General features: G+C 38.2%; 1 protein-coding gene across 2 annotated transcripts in view; it reads right to left on the bottom strand.

The window, feature by feature from the left end:
- Window positions 1-21,125, bottom strand: part of LOC150079052 (uncharacterized) — a 577,353-nt gene that overhangs the window by 520,438 nt on the left and 35,790 nt on the right. The window contains exon 2 of one of the 2 annotated variants that reach the window (XM_090382803.1): window positions 13,844-13,967. The exons of the other annotated variant lie outside the window; for it this stretch is intronic. The gene's annotated coding sequence lies outside the window, so the exon portion shown is untranslated. The remainder of the gene's footprint in view (window positions 1-13,843; window positions 13,968-21,125) is intronic. 2 annotated transcript variants of the gene reach the window in all.

The following is a 21,125-nucleotide window of genomic DNA, read 5'->3' as shown; positions in this document are numbered from 1 at the left end:
TCCGAGATTCCTGTAGAAGCCCGTTTGGTCCTCATGGAAGATTCGCTTGTTTATTTTCCTCTGGGAGCTCTTATTGTATCGGCGTAGTCTCTTACTGAGTGCAAGGTGGTTCTGCTTCAATGTGTCCAAGTACTCTCCTATTCTCTGATTTTTGTCTCAGGTTTGCTGTGCATGCTGTCTTTTTTGAGGATGCTCTTCACCCATTATTATTATTGTGAAGATCACAATAATAATAATAATAATAATAATAATATTATTATTATTATTATTATATAATCCATATGGTGCAAGGAGGCCTGAGGTTTATGCTGCACCAGCCAAAAAAATTTCTGAGTTATCCTGAGAGAGAGAGAGAGAGAGAGAGAGAGAGAGAGAGAGAGAGAGAGAGAGAGAGAGAGAGGAGAATCACCCAGAAAGAAGAATGATGATATCCAGAGGACCCTGGGTTAATTAATTTTACTTTATTATATTGGTAATTTTTCCAAGTCGAATTTTGATAATATTTGTATAGAACGTTTGAGCAATAATTGATAGGTACAGCATTAAAATGCTGAAGATAAAAAACTTGAAATAATACTTTCAGAATATGAAAATTTAGAGTATGTATTTTGACAGCTGCGTAACATTTGTTATTAGTATTTTAGTATTAGTATTAGTATTAGTAACGGCCGTATGGTGCAAGAAAGCCTATGGCTTATGCTGCACCAGCCAAAAAAAAAAAAAAAAATCCGAACAAAACAATGATAAAAACAAAAATTAAATAAATAAATAATAATAATTAATAAATAAATAAAAATAATAAAATGAAATTAAAAATTAAATAAAAAGGAAATTAATCCTATCATCCTATGCGCTTCCCTTACCCGAAAGTACTATCCAGATGACCTTTGAATTTCCCCAAACTGTCGGCCTCTACCACCCATGAAGGCAACTTATTCCAGTAATTTATAACTCGCTGGCTAAAATAAAACTTCCTGCAGTCCAATCTAAACATTTCCCCGCGTAACTTGAATTTATGTCCCCTAGTTCTAGCATCATTTATAATCTTGAAAATTTTGTCCTCATTCATTTTACTGATGCCTCTCAGAGCCTTAAACACCTCAATCAAATCTCCTCTAAGGTGTCTAGTTTCCAAACTCTGCAACCCACATATTCGAAGTCTTTCTTCATAAGGACGCCCTTTTGCCGATCTCACCAGGCGAGTTACCCTTCTTTGCACCCTTTCAAGAAGCTCGATGTCTTTCTTTAGGTGCGGTCTCCATACTTGAACACAGTATTCCAAGTGTGGTCTAACATAGGCCTTATATAATGGGATTATCACGTCCCTATCTCTACTTGCAAAAGTTCGATAGATCATCGATAGGACACCATGGGCCTTCCTTGCAACCTGTTTACAATGCTCAGAGAATTACATGTCTGACCGTATCGTAACACCCAAGTCCCTTTCCTCCAGTACTGGGTTTAGTTGAGCTCCACCAAGTGAATAAGTTATTTTGGGATTACTGTTTCCCAGGTGTAATACCTTACACTTTGTTGGATTAAAGCACAGCTGCCATTTTTCTGACCATTCTTGAAGTCTATCTAGGTCTCTCTGAAGAAGCTCAGCTTGACAGTGATCATTAACTACTCTACCAATTTTAACATCATCTGCAAATTTAGACATCACGCCCTCTATCCCTTCATCAATGTCGTTTATGAAAATTAAAAACAACAATGGTCCTAATACTGATCCTTGGGGAACCCCACTTCTTACATCAACCCAATCTGAGGAATAGCCATTTATCACAACCCTCTGCCTCCTGCCCTGAAGCCATCCTGCTATCCATCTAAGGATTTTCCCAGTGATTCCAACCTGTTCCAGCTTATAAAGCAACCGCTCATGTGGGACTGAGTCAAAAGCTTTGCTGAAATCTAAATAAACAATGTCGAAATTATTCCCTAAATCCAGCTCGTGAGTGACCCTTTCGAAATAGCGAACCAGATTTGTTAAACATGATTTTCCCTTTACAAAACCATGCTGAGTATCCTTGAGAATTTCAATTCGATCCAAATGATCCTGAATTCCACCCTTGATCAATGCCTCCGTGATTTTCCCTACTACTGAAGTCAGACTGACAGGTCGATAATTTCCCACTTCACTTTTAGAGCCACCCTTATGTATGGGAGACACATTTGCACTTTTCCAATCCAAGGGAATCTCCCCAGAGTCTAGTGATGCTCGCATAACCAGCCTCAGTGGTTCAATGCACTCGCTTGCCGCCTCTCTCAAGATTATAGGGTATATTCCATCAACTCCAGGAGCCTTACTAGTCTGTAGGCTTGAAAGTTTTTTCATTAAATAATCTTGCGAAATTTCAATATCATTAATTACATATTTTTTAACTTCGCTCCCACAATTTCCCATTGCCACAAAAGGCTTTTCATTTGTAAATATCGATGCAAAATAACTGTTGAGTTCATCTGCAACGGCAGCTGGTGTATTTATTACTATCCCCTTTCCCTTACGTAAAGGTCCGATCTGGTTTGTCCTGCTCTTCTTCGCATTTATATATGTGAAGAATTCTTTATCCCCCCTCTTTGCTCTGTTTGCTAGTGATTTCTCATAAATTGCCTTTGCCTGTCGAACCTTTTCTGTGGCTCTATTACATATCACCTTGTAGCTGTTATAGGCTTCAGTACTTTTTATTGCTCTGTAACCTTTCCATGCCACCTTTTTCTGCTCAAGTAATGTGGCAACTTCACTATTCATCCAACTTGGAACCCTTCTCGTGGAGTATTTTTTTAATGGTATATACGCATTCAAGGCATCTGTGATTAATGTTTTAAAAGCGTACCACAGTTCAATGGTATTCATTCTCTGCGCGATATCTACCCAGTTAATAGAGGCCATGTAAATATCATTATAAATATCATTAGCATAACTAAAACTGTAATTATACAGGTATTTGTTATTAGCTGTAATTTCACGAATTTCTTTGACAAGTACATTAGGCATGACCATAGGCGCCGGCAAGGTATTTTGAAAAAATATTCTGCCCGCGGCCATGGTCATGCCAAGAACCTATCATTATCATCATCATCATCAGCCATTTTCAATCCACTGCAGGATGAAGGCCTCTCCAGCAACTTTCCAGTTCCTTCTGGTTTGAGCACTGGCCATCCTTTTACTACCCACAAACTCATGAATTTCATCTATCCCTCTCCACTTTTGTCTTCCAAGTTTTCTTCTAGCTCCTCTTGGATACCATTCTGTTATTTTCTTAGTCCATCTGTCATCATGTCTTCGAGCCAAGAACCTATACAATAGTCTAAAATCCTATCTCAGCAATAGAAAATTACAAGTTGTAAATAAACACTAGACTACCTCCAGATACGTTCACCAGGGTTGCCCTCCGTGCTCTATCCAACCCTCTGGACCATTGTTCTGGACGAGTTCCTGGGGTTAGACCTGGGTGAGGCCAGACCCTTGGCCTTTTCTGGTGGTTCAAACCGACATAAGAGCGGCACTGGAAGCAAAAGCAAATACAGCTCTGGAAAAGCTCCAAAACTGGGCAGAACTCCACAAACTCTCAATTTCTGGTGAGAAAACAAAATCAATTCTCCTCAAGGGAAAGCTACAAATACGCAGGCCTCCAACAATGAAGTTAAATAACATCCCCATCCGTCTCTACACAAGTCAAATACCTGGGAATTTACATCGCCACTGGGCTTACATTCAACTCTCATCTGAAGTATTTGTCCACGAAAATCCGAAAGTATGCAGCCATGATAAGAAACGTCAGTAGAGCGGACTGGGTTTGAAGCATAACGCGTTGTCTCTCATCTATAACGCGGTGTTTCTCAAAATTGTTTGTTATGAAGCCTCAGTTTGGTATACAAAGGCCACTCTAGAAAAGAAGAAGCGTAAACTTGATTCAATACTGAGATTCATGCTTTTGTATATCTGCAGGGCATGCTGCACTGTCAGCACCCCTACCCTACAGGTTATTACTGGATGCTTGCCACTCTCGAGGTGATTAAAAGGGGCCTTTACCGTCAATTAAAGAAGGAAATTCGGACGCAGTTGTTAAATCTTCAATTGGAGCTTACCAATTACCTGAAACAAGAAAGAAAACGTATTTTCAAACACTTTCAAGGACTTTGGCAGCATTCATGGGAAACCACGCCAAAAGGAGAAATTACCAGAAGATTCCTCCCATCCACTGAAATGATTTTCCCAAAGCCCCCTCCCTGGTTTTCGCCTGGTCTGCAAATTACATTCCTGATCACAGGACATGGACCCTTTCAGCAGAAATTGACAGCAATGGGAATTGAAAAAAATCCGTTCTTCCACTGTGGTGAAGAGGAGTCATGGGGGCACCTCATATATGAGTGTCCTGCTTACGATGATTGTAGGCTCAAATTTTTTACTGAAATTCAGGGAAACCCTCGCAACGAGGAAACATACCTGCTTCAGGATGAAACAACATACAAAGCCCTAACGAGTTACGCGCAAGCGGTCTTTACCATCAGATGGGCAAAGCTTGCTGAACTTAGAGCTGCTTAGAAAAACGACCTTCAAGTGCAAACACAAACTGGGATCGGGTAGCATTTTCCCAACTGATAAAAGATTAAGACAAAAGATTGCACTAAAGATTAAGATACTATGCTGGCATCATCATGGTTGGCACTCCTTAGAGTGCCGACTCCCAGAGTGTACTTGGTCTTTGGCACTCACACAGGGGCGTTTGCCCCTGTGACTTTTGATCCCTCTCCCCAGCCTCTATTTCGCTTTACTCGGGTGAATGCCTTTTCTCCCACATTCGGACCTCCCTTCCTCTTGTTCCCCAGGCCTTCTCTTCATTTTTTTTTTAACTTGGTCTTCGTCCAGGAAGCTCAGGAGACCAGCCAGAGAATAATGGGCAGCCTGGCTACCTCCTAGCGGTGTGTGCAGGCAACGTGGAGTCCCACCAGGGGTTCTACAGCCAAATTCCAGGACACCCAGGCGCCTTGGTAGCCAGGTGGGTAGGAGCAGCAGGCGTTGCACACGCTTCTTGATTAGACCGGGGTTCAAGCCCGTGACCACCAATACGGAGGATGCGGAAAGATCAGGGAATGACCACCGCATATCTCCGGAGCAATATGGCCTTAGTTGCTAATGCTCCTAAAAACCAAATAACAAAGAAGCCAGGACACACAACAGAACCTAACGCAATATGTCATATACAACACACAACACTTTTCTGGCATTTACAGTAGTACTGTACAGTATTTCTTCACAGCGTACATATGGCGCAGATATGAGAAACCACAGGTGGCGCCTGACCCTAACACTATGCACAACGAACATAGGCAGAGACGGGAGAAACCCCAGATGCTGTTAGAACCCAAACATACCTCATACCTTAGAGGGCGAAGTAAAATGAATGAAGGTAAAATTTTCATTGTTATAAATGATTTCTAGACCAGGGATTATAAATTCAAATTACATTGTAAGATGTTTAAATTATTTTCTTTTAGCCAGGGAGTTGTTGATTACTGGAAAAAACAAGTTGCCTCCGCAGGTAGTTGACAACAATTTGAAAAAAATTCAATAGTCCGTTTGGTTAGTTATCCACATAAGGAGGGAAGCGCATAATTTTTCTATTTTATTTTCTACTTTTACTTATTATTTTTATTTTTATTTTTTATTTTTGGCCGGTGCAGAAGAAGCCCTTCCTTGCACCAATTTTTTAATTTATTTTTTATACAAAAAAATAAATAAATAAAATAATAATAATAAATACATTTAAAATAATAATAATAATAAATAAATTTAAAAAAATAATAATAAAATAAAAAATAATAAATGAATAAAAAATAAATATAAATAAAAATAAAAAAATAAAAATATATTCCTAACGTTCCTTCAAAATTTTCTATTCCCAGTTTCAATGTACAGTACATGGAATTAAAAAATAAAATCAATCTGTCCGCTCAATATACAACAGCTCATAATTATCTCAGCTACCATGAATCAGTTGCATTTGTGCTATGCAACTGATTCATGGCATGCGTAATGAGGAGAGAGTAATCTTCTTGCGGCCCATACTTTACATGGGCCGCAAGAAGATTACTCTTGCCACCGAAAGGGGGCTCCCAATAACTGAAAATCGTAACGAACAAACTTTGCCTTCCCAACGAGTTGCTGTGGTATTGCACCACTTTGAAACAAGTGTGTAGTGCAACTGGCAAATTAACCTTTTAGATAGATAGATAGATCGAGGAGAGAGATGACATAATATAGCCAAAAAAGTTAATCTGGTATTTAGCCATTTTCTCCTATTACAAATGGATAAATTTAACCATTTGGTGAACTTATTTGTTTTAAAGTAGAGCAATATTAGCGCAACTCACTGTAAAAGTAAAGTTTGGCAGCGTTGTCAAAAGAAACAAAGAACCGGATAATTTTTCCTAACTCCATGCAATTTAATAATCATGATGATGAATTTAATATTTAAAAATGAATTTAATATTTAAATATTAAAATAACCCAATTCTTTTAATATTTAACCCCGGGGATTCACATCTGGTGAGTATGGGCTTGGCACACCTAGGATCCTGAGCTGGATATCACCATTCTTCTCTTTCTTGGTGATTCCCTTCTACTTTTCTCTCTTTCTCTCTCTCTCTTCTCCTCTCTCTCTATCAGGGTAACTCGGGAATTTTTTTGGCTAGTGCAGCATAAGCCTCAGGCTTCCTTGCACCATATAGCTAATAATAATAATAATAATACATTTATTTATTTATTTTATTTTTATAATGTAATTAATTTCATCTGTTTAATTATTAATTAAAAATTCATAATTTCATTTTTAAATAATAATTATTATTATTCAGTTTTGTACCCGGAATACAGAATTACATATGTTTATTTTCCATATTCTTTATGTTGAAGACATTTTGTCCCTATTTGAACGGGGGGGGGGGGGAATCGTAAAAGTGAACCTATATAAAACTGAAACGGACTTTGCTTTTTTGTAATAAAATGAATTGCCTTTACTTAGAAGCAAATATAAGAGAATGCTTTGTCCAACTATTATTCGAAAATTCGACACTTATTTTTCGCCTCATGGAAGCAAAGGTCTAAGGGAAGTTGTTCGATGAGTTTCTAACTTAGCATAGAATGAATTATTATCCGAAGTCCACTTTGCACTACTTTTCTATGTACATGTAGTTGCCTTGTGACTCAATGCACTTTTTCCAGCAATGCTCCCAGTTTTGTAGTCGCTTCCTAAAGGTCCTGAAAAAAAAAAAAAAAAAAGAAAAAAAAAAGGGAACGAGCGCCGCTATCACTCCATTATTCGACCCAAATTTCCTTCTAGACAAGTTGGTAGATCTCGTAATAAAATGCATGCATGAGTATGGTGCGTGGGCCGCAATTCATAGCCAACTTGCAGCCATGGAAACAGCCGATCTGTGAACAGGTGCATTTCTCCGTTAAACAATGCACCTTGAATCAGCTTTCCTGATCTGTTTGACAGCATATCTTAGTAAATAAATAGATACTAAATTGGCATAGTTTATTCTTTGTATCTTTGGAATATATTGAGCCATTATTATTCCTTTTGAATCCCAGAAGACAAGTGCCATGATCTTTCCTGTCTGAGGACTTTTTGGACATGTTTCCACTCTTTTGATTTCAGTTTTGACTCTGGTTGTTAGTTATGAAGCCATATTTCATCCATTATACAGAGGCGGATTTAACGGCGGGCGCACCGGGCGCGCGCCCTGGGCCCCGACTTCTGAAGGGCCCACGCAAAACCCCAACTTTATACGCAAAACCTCAACAAATTAGTTGAACTAATATGTTCAACTATTAGTTCAAAACTTTGTGATTATTATTATGCTATTATTAATTATATTATACGTATATTATATTCAAATTTTATTGGAAATAAAACATTAATAGTACATAATATTTTTTATTTATTTAAAAAAATGGTTAACATGTATTTTTATTTTCCCTGTCTCTCTCCTTTTTTTAAGGGGCCCAATATTTTCTTCTGCGCCCGGGGCCTCAACCGACCTTAATCCGCTACTGCATCCATAGTTACATATTCAGGATCTGCTTGATAACGAGAAAAACGTTGCTTGTTATCAACTTTTGAAGTTTTGATCTAAGACGTTTAGATAATGTAGAAAATGGTAGAAATCGCGCAAATGATCGAGCAGAAACCTTTGCCATACCCAATTCATTTGACAGAATGTTTTTCATCCATTCAGTTGAGACCTGTAGTCACTACTATTTCTCTAAGGGTTACTCGCTGATCAATCATCATGTCACGAACTTTACTGACGTTTTCTAGAGTGGTTGCTGTTGATAGACGGCCACTGCGTTGTTCATCTACGATGGTAGTTCTCAGAGGCGTCGAGAACGGATGCGGACCATGGTATCAAATGAATGACAAGCCTCCTTGCATTTGTATACTGTAATATTTGTTTGTGCGTACGTATGTGGGTGTGTGCAAGTAATATATGAGGGTTAAAAACTAGTTAAATTCTAACATATAATAAATCAGTAAAATAAAAAAAAAATTAATATTTTAAGTTTGCAGAATTTTTCTGATTATTAAAAATTAATTATTACTTAAAAAATTAACATGAGATCTTATCCGGGAACCTTGAAGAATTGCGAGCATGGATACTGTAGACATTCATTCATCCCCCCCCCCCCCCGACAAATTTAGCCCTATTTAAATTAATCCTATGCAACTTATGACAGTTGCATAGGATTGGACAAATTCTCCTGATATATTTATCATGTCTACTCAAAAATCCTTACTCAATAATTCGTTTTTTGTAAAGATATTTTATTACCGCTTGGTTATGCAGACACGAATTTCCATAAACTTAAAAAAGCTGTTTGAATAAATTTTGCATGCGTTCATAAAATGGTTTGGATTTTTATGGCGCAAAAAAAAAAAAAAAAAAACGCTATGGTTATAATGCGTCACGTTCATATAATGGTAAATACTAGAAAAAAATATTTTCATGAAAAATACATCTCCCATTTACGAGAGGTTAGAAATTTATCAAAATAGTCCTCGTACGTTGTTAATTCTTTTTAAAGAGGGCAGTTGCCACATATTTTTTTTTTTTTTTGAAGAATCCTGAAAACAGGAATTTTTAAAGTACTTGAAAGCACTATAAAGTAAAATTAAAGCTTGTCCTTTAATTTATTTCCTGCAGTCCACAGTTAACAACGTTTTCAGGAAAACTAGAAAGAAAAATCATACAGCAGCCTATTTGCCTATATTATGTGAGAGAACTGAGGCACAAAATTATTCAAAGGCTATTTTGTACTATAGTCCTGTGCTCCAATGGACGGGTGGGAAGGGAAGGAGAGGGGTCGACACTTTTCACTCGTATAGAGAGGTCGATCTGGGTTTTTAATCCCGTTGAAAACTGGAGGATTCTTGAAAAGCTGTTCAATCACGGCTGTGGTAACGCGATTTCAGGGAGAAAGGAGAAAGGTTCCCGGTGGTTTTTTCTGGGGTTTTCTGCATGCACAACATGTATTTCGGTCCCGGGTGAAGTAGCCTGGAATTTTACTCCTCCATATCATCTTACAGTCAATTTGAACGTATTTAATAAGGTTGATGAGCAAGGCCCGGGGCGGCAGCTGCACCCTGAGGAGGCTCTGTTTATGACCAAAATAATCGATTCGTAAAATAAAAAAAAAAAAAAAAATTGCATATGGACTGTTAATTTTATTCTTTTAATCGAGATTCATTATGTATTCTTAAAACCAGAATTAATATTCTGGCCGCATAAGCCCAAAGTAAACCGCACGCAAAATGATGCAGTACATGTATATAAGAACACTATCAACGGAATGTAAATGTAAATGTATAACTTCTCAGTTTCCCTTTAATATTATCAGGGGCCATTTAAGGAAGTAGGACTGTAGCTCCGGCTCCATCTGCAATAGAGGGGACCCAAAATTTACTTGTGTTACAATTTACTTATATTTTCGAGCAATCTAGAAAGCCAAGAAATTTTTCCCAACCGCGAAAGTTCTTAAATGGGTTCTGAAAGTTAATTCTAAAGCGCATTCCATAATAAATTTAAGCCTAACATCTGCTCCCTTACGATTAACTGTATTAGTCGATGCAAAAAATTCGACCCCAGAAGCTCACATCTGGTGAGTATGGGCTTGGCAAACCCAGGGTTCTGAGCTGGATATCATCATTCTTCTCTTTCTTGGTGATTCCCTTCTACTTCTGACTTTCTCTCTTTCTCTCAGGGTAACACGGGAAGGAATTTTTTTTTTTTTTTTTTTGGCTGGTGCAGCATAAGCCTCAGGCTTCCTTGCACCTTAAGGCTAATAATAATAATAAATGCTATTTTTGAGAAAGTGGATATAGGCATGCGCGCGCATAACATTTTTATTTGCTAGGAGGCCTACTTACTTCGGCTAAGTCAATCACTGTTGCAATTTATTTTTGCTGTATTCATAGTAAAATGAAAAAAAAAATAATAATAATAAAAAAAAAAATATATATATATATATATATATATATATGTATATATAAGCTAAATAAAAACAGAATATTGCCAGTAGCATGGTTTGCTTATTATACGCAGCTTATATATATTTAGCTTATTATACGCAGCTTATATATATTTAGCTTATTATACGCAACATGTAGTGGATTGTGGTTTACTGCTGCCACTGATGTTAGCTTTGCTATTATTTTTCTTATTTATTTTAATATATATTTCAGTAATTTTTAATTTTATATTTAATTTTTTGATTAATTTGATCTTATATATATATATATATATATATATATATATATATATATATATATATATATATATATATATCAGTGGTATGGCTCTGATCTAGAGTGCTGTCTGTTCTATAAATTATTTCTCGCTGCATAAGGACCACCGCCATGCAAATCCTCTGCATTAATGGATCGATCAGAGGAGGAATGGGTGGTTGGGTTCTTCGATCTTTTCGCCTTTACGACGATTTGTATGGTGATTGAAATGCAGCGATTCCATGACCATTATTGGCCTCGTGGTCCTCTGTCGACATAGGGCATAATGGTCAGTCTATTATTTTGATATTTTGTTTTGCCATTAGTAGTTCTTTTAACCCCCTTTTTTGGTAATATTTCACTTTTTTCGGAACTGGTACCTTCGAGGGGGGTACCGCTAAATTATATTATAATTGGCATTATTTTAAATTTGACAGCGGTTTTATTAATTGGATTTAAAGTGCTAAATTATATAGGGGACAATTGGCTACGGTTTATGTCTTATTACCTTTACTTTCCCTTTCCTGTTTGGTTTATTTTATTTTTCGTTATTTTTATGTTAATTTTTCGCTCTACATTTTTTGCCATACTACTGGCTTATGTTTTTATTTTGTTTTATTTTGAAATATCGGATATATATATATATATATATCCAAGCATGAAAAAGCAAATATTAAATGTTATATTAAATATAAATATTATAATAAATATTAAGCAGTCACATAACCAATTAATGCCATCTAGGACGATTAAACATTACATCGGTCTGTATAAATATGAATATGAGTTAAGTTGATAGTGGTAAGAGTTTTTAAAGGTAAAATATGATATACTAGCTTATCAGACAAACCCGCCATGGTTTATGGTTTGTCTGATAAGCTAGTATATCATATTTTACCTTTAAAAACTCTTACCACTATCAACTTAACTCATATTCATATATATATATATATATATATATATATATATATATATATAATATATATATATATATATATATATATATATATATATATATATATATATATATATATATATATATATTTGCTAACTTGGTAGCCTGATCCATATACACCTAATTCCCTACAGATTAATAACATTTAATTAAATAAAATCGACCAATATATATATAAATATTTAAGTATAAAATATTTTTATATATACATATACACATTATGGCTGATCCATATGTTATGTTATTGTAATTTAGACTTATCTAATTTCAAACCTAATTTCCCCACCCCCTCATATCATATAGCTTCTCTATATCATTAGTCTTGATTATATATATATTGACGTCACTTGACGAGAAGTTTATTTGACCAAATAATTTAAAAATTTGTCCCTAACTTATTTAGGTCAGCTTAAGTCTGCTGATTTGTGTCCCTAATTTTTTTATTTTGCGGTCACTAGACTTTCTGATCCAGTTTGCTACTAATTAAGAACAGAATTATTCAGCCTGTATGTGTATATAATATATGTAAATATATCGCTGTCTCCGAATTAAGGGGTCATAGTCGGTCATTTGCTTTACTGTTCCCTTTTTCGTATTTTTTCCCACTTTTTGTTTTTAGCTGGTGCGCTACGAGTTGTATTTTGCATTTCTTTGACTGCAGTTTATAGGCCAGTGTTAACACAAATTTATTTAGCTAGCCCAATTATCCTGTTTTTTCTAGACCGCCTTCAACTTCACAAGAGAAAGCGCGACAAAAATAATACTTCAAAACTAATGCGGCTTCAATATCACTGTAAGAATCCTACAAGCATCAAAAGAAAATTTATTTATATAATACAGGCAACTCCCGAGTTCCGTTCCAAGACGTTGTTCGTTATGTGTATCTTGCATTACTGAGCTTTTACGATACGTATCTTATACGTTAGCAGCCATTTTAAAGCATTAAAACCATCGAATGGTCTATACAATACTTTTTATTATAATTTATGTATGCGTTATGGTTTATCGTATACGGTACGTAACGTAAAATAAAATAAGAAAAGAATGAAAAAAACAAGATATCGTACTTGTTAATTTTAATTAAAAACATAAAGAGTTACAAAATAAAAATACAGAAAATGAGTACTAACATAATATAAGTATTGTACATACATATGTATTCAGCATTTACTCGTCAATATCTTCATCAGAGTTCAATATTTTCCACTTAAGTGACACTAGGTGCAGATGAGGTAGATGGAAGAGCGTCTGATAATGAAGAAACAGCTGGGTTTCCACTTTTTTAAAATATGCTTTTATAGAAGATTACACAGTTTATTTTTTTCTTCAAAAATCTCACCGTAGCATGCTAGACAGTCACAAACGCCTCTTTTCACTTTTTCAATTCTTTGCATATTTGCATCTTCTTTTTCAAAGATTGCCAACCCCTCAGAAATTTATTTAAAAGCTACAGCCATTTTCTGCCTTGTAAATGTTCTGGGAGGCTGTGGAATATCATGTTCTTCTGCTACTTCAGAATTTAGATGCGTCTTTATTTCAATTATTTCATCGGTTGTTAATTCCTCAAAATGCGAGTCCAAAAGCTCTCTCACATCAAGATCGAGGTCCATTTTATTGCCCAGTTCAGTTCAACAATTTTTTCAGTCACGGGTTTTACTGGCTCCTCAGAATCACTTAAATTATTCAGAAACTGCGGACACAAATTTTTCTACACACCACTTTAGTTTGTTTCCTTCACAACCTTCCAGGCACCAGCAATGCGTTATAAATGTGGTATGCCTTAGTTTTATTAACCAAGAACAGTTCAGTATAATCATCATATAATAATTTTCTGATAATTATTGTAATAAATACATTTTTAAAAGTTTATTTATTTAAATCTTAAAGTTATGCTCACTATACGTTTGGCATTTCGTTTTATAAGGAACTCTACCTATTGGCACTTTAAGAAATTTTGAATGAATTGTGACGTTCGTTATAGCGAATGTTCGTAAATCGAAAGTTCGTAAACCGAGAGTTGCCTGTATTTGAACTCAATGTTGCATGCACAGGTTATCTTTAATCTTTGATCTAAAAACTGGAAATGCATGAACTTTACCTGTATAACGGTTTTAAAATTTCTTTCTTGTTAACAGAGTCTACAAGTCATATGTTTCGTGAACGTTTCCACTCCTCTTCTTATCATATGATTCATGGATGTTTTCACACCGCTTCTTTAGCGACTGAAAAATTAAAAATAAAGTGGTTTACTTATTAATTATTTGTATTACATTAATTTAATGCGTTGAGGGAAGAACACAGTTGTTCGTTTAAGCGAAGTTTGTGTAAAATGTATTACGTAAGATAAACTCCCACACTGCGAAATAAATTGCGACGTATCTGGATTCTTTATTGAATTCTGTCAGTTTAATCACGAAAGTCGTGGCGGCTGTTCCTCCTTTTACAGGGTAGAATAATTCTACCCTGTAAAGTTAAGAACAACTTCCACTTAGGGATGATGTCAGGATTCAATAAGAAATCCAGATTAGTCGCTAATCTTTGAGTGATTCTACTGTTAGATTTTGGAGGGATGGTAGTTGTGTCATTTTTACATATAAACATTAGTTAAAATATGTATGAAAGAATTGCGCAACCAAAATGATTAAAACCGCAACACCAAATCTAGAGCGCGTACTATAGTAAAAACGTGTGCGTAGAATGCATACTGTAGTGGTACCGAAAATATTTAGAGGGGAGCCTCAAAATTGAATTGCGCCTGGGGCCTCTCAAGTGTTAAATCCGTCACTGTATTGAAATTTAATTAATATCATTTAATAATTTCAATTTAAACACAGGTATTATCAATTAGTTTCAGTTAACTTTATTTCTTGAGCAAGGCATATATCGAGTAGAGGAAATGTCCCTTTACTGGGCCAGATTTTATAAATATTAATATACCTGGAAAAGTTACGGATTTCAACACAGAAATCCGAAACGTAGCCAATTCTTTTGGTTTGTGGGACTGTTTGGATCTATTCCAACAAACTAATTAAATTCTTCACGTGGTACGTCTTTACTAAACCTACTTAAAGGTTAACTGTTTCAATGAAATTTCAGTTTCTGTGGAGAAATAAACAAAAACTTTTGCAGGGAATCTGTACGTGCGAAGTAACTGTGTGTGTGTGTGTGTGTGTGCGTTAGACCCGTTAGCATATATACGTTAAGTGCCAATTGTCTTCCATAAGCCCAGGAGCTCACATCTGGTGCGTATGGGCTTGGCACACCCACAATAATAATAACAATAATGACCAAGAGCCGCCAACACCACCCGAAATCTGCCGTGGAGAGACTGACAATTTCCCGGGAAGAAGGAGGAAGAGGCTTGATAGACCTGACAGAGCAACAGAAAACAGCGATAGTTAACCTCAAGGATTACTTACAGAAACACACAGCAGCACTCCACCAGGCCATAAGGAAGATAGACAAGCAGCATACCCCACTGAACGTAAGTGAGGAATCCCCCCACAACCAGGAGGTACAAACGAAGATATAAAGATGGGCAGAGAAGACACTCCATGGCAGACACTACAATGATCTCCATCAATATCACATAGATAAAATTGCTTCCAATGCATGGCTCACGAGCGGGACGATCTTCCCCGAGACTGAAGGATCCATGCTCGCCATCCAAGCCCAGGTAATCAACACCAGGAACTATGGAAAATACATCGCCAAGGAGCCTGGAGTGTTCGATGACACATGTCGACGATGCCATCTGACCTCCCAAACGATCCAACACATCACTGCGGGATGCAAGGTGATCACCCAGACTGAATACACTCATAGACACGACCAGGTAGCCAGGATAATACATCAGAAGCTAGTAAGGAAATACCAGTTGGTCGAAGAAAGTGTACCGTACTACAAGTACGAATCCCAGTCAGTACTAAAGACCCCAACCGAGGTCAGGTGGCCTCGACCGACAGTAACACCAGACATTACAAGCTGTACAGGGACCGCGCCATAATAACGAATAGGACAATCCCGCACAACAGACTGGACATAACCCTTGTGGACAAGAAAGAAAAGACTACCTATCTGATTGACATAGCGGTGCCCAACACTGGCAACCTGCAGAAAACCCATAGGGAATAAATCAGGAAGTACGCGAACCTAAGACAGGAGATCAGAGAGATGTGGCATATGTAACAAGTAACGACCATACCGATCATCGTGTCAATCACAGGTATGGTGCCAAACTCCCTACATAACAGCCTAGCAGCAATACGTCTCCCAGCGAATGCCTACAAGGAATTCCAGAAAGTAGCAATCCTAAACACATGTAATATAGTCAGAGAGTTCCTCGACCAACAGTAACACCAGACATAACAACAACCACCCTGTGTACTTGTTACCAATACCCGTCACGAGGTGGAAACCCCAATCAGGGAGAAATAATATAAGAGAGCAACAATAATAATAATAATAAGACCATCCCACACAACAGACCGGACATAACCCTTGTGGACAAGATGGAAAAGGCTACTTACCTGATTAACATAGCGGTGCCCAACACTAGCAATATCCAGAAAACCCATGAGGGAAAAATTAGGAAGTACATGAACCTGAGACATGAGATCAAGGAGATGTGGCATATGGAAGAAGTATCAGCCATCCCAATCATCGTATCAACCACTGGTATGGTACCAAAGACTCTACATAGCAGCCTAGCAGCAATAGATCTCCCAGAGAAAACCTACACGGAAATCCAGAAAGTCGCAATCCTGAACACCTGTAGGATTGTCAGAGATTTCCTCGACCGACAGTAACACCACACATTACAACCACCCTGTGTACTTGGTAGCAGAACCCGTCACGGAGTGGAATCCCCCAATCACGGAGAAATAATATAAGAACAACAACAACAACAATAATAATAATAAGAGAGAGACAACGTCCTCAAAAGAGACAGCGTCCACAGCAAACATGAGACCAGAAATCAGAGAATAGGAGAATACTTGGACACACTGAAGCAGAACCTCCTCGCACTCAGCAAGAGACTACACTGATACAAAGAGAGCTTCCAGAGGAAAATAAACAACCGGATCTTCGATGAAGATCAAAGAGCCTTCTGCAGGAAACTGGGTGAAGATGAGAAAGCAGGAAACGGACCACCCGGGAAGAAGAGGATCGAATAGTTCTGGGGAAATATCTGGAGCAGCAAAGTAAGACATAACAACAAAGCACCCTGGATAAAAGTAGAACGGAAGAAAATGAAGGACATACAAGAGATGAGAGATTCGAGAAGAAGAAGAAAAACAGTCGATCAGGAACACCCACAACTGGCGAACCGCGGGAATTGATAACATCCACAACTACTGGTACAAGAAGCTCACCTGCACACACAAGCACCTAGCAGAGCAGTTCGCTCGAATGATAAGGTACCCGGAGACAATCCCGAAGTTTCTTACTGAAGGAGTCACATATCTGAAGCCTGAAGATGAAGATACAAGAAACCCGGCGAAATACAGGACAATCACATGCCTCCCAACGATGTACAAGATCCTGACCAGCTTCATGACTAAGAAGATATCAGACCACTTAGAGAGTCAGAACATAATGGCCGATCAGCAGAAAGGATGCAAGGAGCAATTAACCATTGATGATGCAGTTATGGAGCAAGCCTTCAAGAAGCACCGCAACCTATACACAGCCTACATCGATTACCCCAAGGCCTTCGACTCCATATCTCACAGCTGGCTAATAGACACCCTGAAGATCTATAAGCTAAATCCGATAGTGACAAACTTCCTAGGAGCAACAAGGGCGAAATGGAGTACCACCATTAAGGTCGAAAACATCACAACCAGGCCAATCCCCATTAGAATAGGAATCTTTCAAGGAGATGCGAGATTGGTTCTGTCTAGCACTCACCCCGCTATCCACCATGCTCAACGGCAGCAAGTATGGATATAACCTCAAAGAAGGAAGAAAGAACCTGTACACCCTCACCCACCTGATATACATGGATGACATCAAGCTCTACGCGGCAACCGAGAAGCAACTCCAGCAACTACTCTGGATCACCAAAGAATTCAGCAAGGACAGCAGGATGGAATTTGGTCTAGAAAAATGCAAGACCCACACACTGCACCAGGGAAAATTAGTTGGTCTTTTTACTACCAGCTGCTGACTGGTAAAGAGATCGAAGCTATGACAGAAGGAGAGACCTAGAAATACCTAGGTATGATGTAGGCTCAGCAGTTAGAACACAAGGAAATCAAGAAGTGCCGGACCGAAAAATATCATCAGAGACTCAGAAGCCTGCTGAAAGCGAAATTGAACGGAGGGAACACAGTTAAAGCCATAACACCTATGCAGCTCCAGTACTAACATACAAATTTTGTACACATTCTGAGTCATAGATTGGACTAACACCGAGCTAGAAGATATCATGCGAAAGATAAGGACAATGATGACCAAGAGTCGCCAACACCACCCGAAGTCAGCAGTGGAGAGAATAACAATACCTCGGAAAGAGGTAAGAAGGGGCCAAACAGACCTGATAGAACAACAGAAAACAGCGATAGTTACGGTAACCTGAAAGATTACTTCGAGAACAACACAGCACCACTCCACCAGGCCATTAGGAAGATAGATAAGGTTCAATGGTATACCCCACTCAACCTAAGCGAGGAAACACCTCCCGCCCCGACGGTGCAAGAAACGAAGTTAGAAAGATGGGCAATGGAGACACTCCACTGACCTCTATCAAGATCACATCGATAACATTGCTTCCAATGCATGGCTCACAAGCGTGACGCTCTTCCACGAAACTGAAGGATTCATGCTGGCCATCCAAGACCAGGTAATCAACACCAGAAACTATAGAAAATACATCGCAAAGGAGTCCGGAATATCAATGACACATGTCGATGATGCCACCTGGCCTCAGGAACGATCCAACACATCACCGCGGGGTGCAAGGTGATAACCCAGAATGAGTACACTCATAGACACGACCAGGTAGCCAGGATAATACCTCAGAAGCTAGCGAGGAAATACCAGTTGACCAAGTGTACCATATTACAAGTACGAACCCCAGGCAGTGCTAGAAACCCGAACCAACAAGCTGTACTGGGACCACGCCATAATAACGGATAAGACTATCCCGCACAACAGACTGGACATAACCCTTGGGGACAAAATGGAAAAGGCTACCTACCTGATTGACATAGCGGTGCCCAACACTAGCAATGTCCAAAAAACCCACGAGGAAAAAAATTAGGAAGTACACGAACCTGAGACATGAGATCAAGGAGATGTGGCATATGGAAGAAGTATCAACCATCCCAATCATCGTGTCAAGCACCGGTATGGTACCAAAGACTCTACATAGCAGCCTAGCAGCAATAGATCTCCCAGAGAACAACTATAAGGAACTCCAGAAAGTCGCAATCCTGAACACCATTAGGATAGTCAGATTTCCTCGACCGACAGTAACACCACACATTACAACCACCCTGTGTACTTGGTAGTAGTAGTACCCGTCACGGAGTGGAATCCGCCAATCAGGGAGAAATAATATAAGAGCAACAACAATAATAATAATGTTTCTCTCTCCGTCCGCATGTAAAATCTCGACTCCTAATGGCAGCATTTTCATAAAATTTTATATATGGCTCTTTTAGAAAAATTTTTCGAGCCACTCACAATGTCATTAAAATCGAACAAGTAGAAATTCAGTAATTATTATTATTTTGATACATATCATATGCGCAAAAACGTCTATGTTATAATGCGTCACGTCAAATTTAATATTTAACAGGATCGCGATTTTGATCGTCATGGTAACCTTTAATGAGGTTACCTCGTCAAATGGTTGTACATATATATATGTATAACCATTTGACATATAAATAAATAAATAAAAAGCCGTATAAGAGTGAAAATAAACTACGTATTTTATATAAGTGTATACATATTAATAGTTCGTGAAAAATTAACAATTGCCAAGTGACATTTCCAACATTTCGTAGGATAGACAGATGTAGGATAGACGTGCGGAAATTTGCCTTTAGCCAGCGGGTGGTTGGTTGGTGGAACAGACTGCCATCCCTTGTGGTGGAGGTTGATAGCCTAAATAAGTTTAAGGCTCAGCTGGACAGGTATTTTGAACGAACAGAGGGGTGAAGTGGAAGTGGGTTTTTTTTTTTTTTTTTGGCTGATGCTGCATAAGCTTGCTTTCTTGCATCAAATGCCTCTACTAATGCTAATGCTAAAATGCTAATTTCTAAAATTGGTACATTCGGTAAAAATATACTTCACGGATAAAAAGGTGTCACACTGCTCACACATAGCGGGGAGGGAATCAGCAAAAAGAAAGGTGTGCCATGTGACTGTATCCTATGCGGAGCCGAGCAAGAACAACTTGCTCTTTACGATCCCTGCACAGGCTCCACTGCCAATATTCGATTACAGGCTTAATTCGTATAATTTGTTTGCAGCCTGCCCATGCCAAGATGCTGTCATTGAGAAACCAGTTTCTTTCGTATTGCTTGTCTGTAGACTGTATAGGGAACTAACAGGCAAGAGTTATAAAGGGCTACTGATTTGGTTGAAGTGTTTGCCAAATCATTTCCCAAGATCGCATTGTGGCTGGGGATCCAACAGAAACGAATATCAAATTCTGATTCGAAAAGGAAAATTAGTCCTATACCTGGGACAGAACTGGGTGAGGATTGAACCTCATAGATGACAAAGCGTGCAGTGAACTAAGAGAATCAGTATATATGATACATTTTTGTGATTGGGCGGGTTCTATGTGATCCGTGACTAGTTCATTTGCGTGCAATTCTGCAGTGCCGCTTCCGGCAAGAATCTGCTCGGATATCGTAGTATCTGGGAAGACAGTCGCAGACCCAATCGACATTTTTGATTTCGAACCTTCTGTGTAGACTGGCAAGAAGCGGATCGATTTCCAACTTTCAAAAATAGAAAAGTCAACTTGTTATCGATGTGCTTTTTATCTGTCCTTCCTCCAGTTGTGAAGAGAGAAGTCGCAGTCTGAGACACAAATATACCAATGCCAATCGTCCGAATGGACGATTGGCAGTCTGGTGAGTGTTGCACAGATTTCCCCAATGGCTGAAAAACGGGCGTTGTCCACATGGGATGGTCTGGCAGGGATTTTAGTTTCATAACGTACTGAAAAGACAAATAATTCCGATGAAGCGACAATGATGGTCTCTGTGTTGAAGCGACAATGATAGCTTCAACACAGAGACTCTGAATATGAGATATTCTAAATGTTCCAGTGACAATACAAATCGCTTAACTGTGGATAGGAACCAGTCATCGGATTACGCTGAGATGAGCTGATGTGCATAACTGGGACCCGT

This window comes from Mastigoproctus giganteus, chromosome 10 (genome assembly GCF_048544385.1).
Source record: "Mastigoproctus giganteus isolate SK-2022 chromosome 10, ASM4854438v1, whole genome shotgun sequence".
NCBI lineage: Eukaryota > Metazoa > Arthropoda > Arachnida > Uropygi > Thelyphonidae > Mastigoproctus > Mastigoproctus giganteus.
The sequence above is the reverse complement of the archived record's forward strand: the minus strand, read 5'-3'. Positions and strand labels throughout refer to the sequence as shown.